Source organism: Neopsephotus bourkii, unplaced genomic scaffold (genome assembly GCF_033783945.1).
Source record: "Neopsephotus bourkii isolate Nb327-2 ecotype Australia unplaced genomic scaffold, CSIRO-AGI_Nbou_v1 NB_245, whole genome shotgun sequence".
Classification (NCBI taxonomy): Eukaryota; Metazoa; Chordata; class Aves; order Psittaciformes; family Psittacidae; genus Neopsephotus; species Neopsephotus bourkii.
Genome location: NW_026900755.1, coordinates 2,049,075 through 2,051,962, shown reverse-complemented (window position 1 = coordinate 2,051,962; position 2,888 = coordinate 2,049,075).

Sequence of the window (2,888 nt, the reverse complement as noted above, 5' to 3'; positions counted from 1 at the left end):
CGCCACTCCCCGCCCCCGCGGCCCCGCTGGTTTCCGATCAGGCGGAGTGCGGCCAGCCCCTGAAGCGCGCCCCGCCCTGGGCGGTGCCTTCCACGGCTAGCAAGGCGGAGAGGGAGACCACGTCCCGCAGCGCCCCCTGGCGCCGAGGAGGAGTGCTCGCCGCCGCTCCTTGCAGCCTGCTGTGCTGGGTAGCTAAAGCCAACTAAAAATGGTATTAATTATTCTTATACAGTTGTATTTTCATGATTCCCGTTATGTGTGGATTCCAAAGCACTTCATGAAAGAAAATAAGTATCGAGATTGCACAGTCAATCAAAAAGAGAGAAAAAGATTGACTTGCACCGATGCACACAACAGGTTCCTGCTCACTTTCATCCTGGACTCTTCCCTTCTGATTACACAGTAATTTTTTAATGATGCCGTTTTCAGCAACTTGCATGACGAGAGAAGCTGAAACACTGGAAACGGTTGTGGAAATTTAACAAGGCAAAGTGCCTGGTCCTGCATCTGGGCCACAAAAAACCCAAGAAAGACTCCAGGCTTGGGGAAGAATAACTGGAAAGGACCTGATGGAGCTGAACATCAGCAGCTTGTGCCCAGGAAGCCAAGAAGGCCAACAGCATCCTGGCCTGTATCAGCAGTAGTGTAGCCAGGAGGGTCAGGGCAGCGATCATCCCCCTGTAGTGGGCACTGGAGGGGCCACACCTTGCATCCTTGTTCACTAGGCCCCTCACTATGAGAGAGAGACAGAGGTGCCGGACTGGGGCCAGAGAAGGGCAATGACCGCTGGTGAAGCTCCTGGAGCTCAAATATGACGAGGAACGGCTGAGGGACCTGGGATGTCTAGTCTGGAGAGAAGGCAGCTCAGGGGGGGCCTTGTTGATCTCTTCTCTATAGCTCCCTGAAAGGTAAAAACCTAGTGCTAATAAGGCAACTAAACTTCTTCCGTAACAAATTAATTATTCATTAATCACCCCTTTATCAGAATAGATAAAATATGCAAATGAAATACTAAGGCTATCTCTGAAAAATCACGTGCTTAAGGGTTTCAATAAAGCTTTCTCTGAAAACTGTGCAATTAGCAGAAATGGCAGTTCTGCCTATTTAATTGAGTAATACACAAAAAAATGCCTGCTACATGCTACTACATACATGTGGTGTTTTCTGTCACAGATACATTTTTCTGCACATACAGCACATTAAACCCACGAAAAATATTTTACCTACTTTAAACATTTCACTGATTAAAAGGAAACAAATTAAGACAAAACATTTAACATCTGTTTCTAACATAAAATATTAATTTTAGCAATAGAGCCTTTTCTTACAAATGGTGTAAAGCAAACTATAGACAGCTTCAAACAAAAAGGCAGCTCAAATATTACATAAATAAAAAGTTCAAGATGGTTCAGAGAACCTCATAAATTCTACTGGTATTTTGATAGCTACTTTAACACTATTAAAAAAAAAAAAAAACAAACAAACAACCCCCCACAAGCACCAAAACAACAAACTTGGGCAATTACATATAATTTCAATTTACAAAGTGCAACAACTTTGTCAATGAATGTTATCACTGAAAACAGGAGTCCAAGCCAATCTAAATTCTCCAAGGGTTTGTATTGCTGCAACAGTACATCACTGTTAAAAATGCCGTTCTTCAGTATTCTGCAACAAGATCCAAAATACTCTTGAAAGGTGTTACTGATCTTTGTTTTTTCCTTGCCTCCATAAAATGGAGATAAAAGAAATTTTTTATAAAATTTTTATAAGAGCAAGTAGTGATAGGACGAGGAACGACTTTAAACTGACAGAGGGGAGATTTAGAGTAGGTATTAGGAAGAAATTCTTCCCTGTGAAGCACTGGCACAGGGTGCCCAGAGAAGCTGTGGCTGCCCCATCCCTGGCAGTGTTCAAAGTCAGGTTGGATGGGGCTTGAAGCCACCTGCTCTAGTGGAAAGTGTTGCTGCCTGTGGCAGGGGGTTGGAGCTGGATTGTCTTTGAGGTATCTTCCAACTCAAACCACCCTGGAATTCTGTGATTCTGTGAAAATGTCAGTGCAAATGTTGGCACAAACCACTGCACAATTTCACAAAATACTGCAGTACGGACAGGCATCCCAATGAAGACTGCCCCACACATCTGAATCACAGCAGAAATGGTGCCCACCCAACCCGTATGCAGCATCTCCCTGTACAGAGTGTGCATGTCAAAGATGGTGAAAATTGCCAGAGAGATTTTCACAAACCATCTTCAGAAAAGGGACTGAACAGAGAGATCAACTTCCTAATAAGCACAGGGATTAATTTAGAGTCCTTAACTGAAAATCTTACCCTTTGTATCCTGCCAGGTGGCACTGGAGGGTTCAAATGCTCTCTAGTATTTCCCTAGTTCAGTTCTCCCTCTCCAAGCACCAGCCCCAGTTGGATTACATTGGATACTGTTCCAGTGCTCAAGCGCATGCACTGAACTAACACCAAGCACAATCCCATGGGCTGCAAATTCTGATAGCCTCTCTTTTTTTTCCCCGGTCAGTTCAGGGGCAAAAGCTGAAAACAGAACTGACAACATGCATATATGATAGTAGGAAAAAAAAAAAATTACTACTTGCAACTGTAACCTGTAGTACTTCTTGGAAAGGTCAACGTTTGTCCGTCCTTTCTGAAATGGATAAAACAACAAAATTATATTTCAGTGGTTACCTATTTTTTTCACTCCACTCAAAAGACAGTTTATTTCTTCAGCTGTGAAATCTTTTCAGGTTCTTCTGTTGTTTAAAGCTTTTGTGTTTGTCTGCAGGGAACATTTTTCATTGTTCTGTGAATATTTATTTTGGTAAAATTAAAAATTACGTAAATTTGCATACTGTTTTGCATTTGGAAATAACA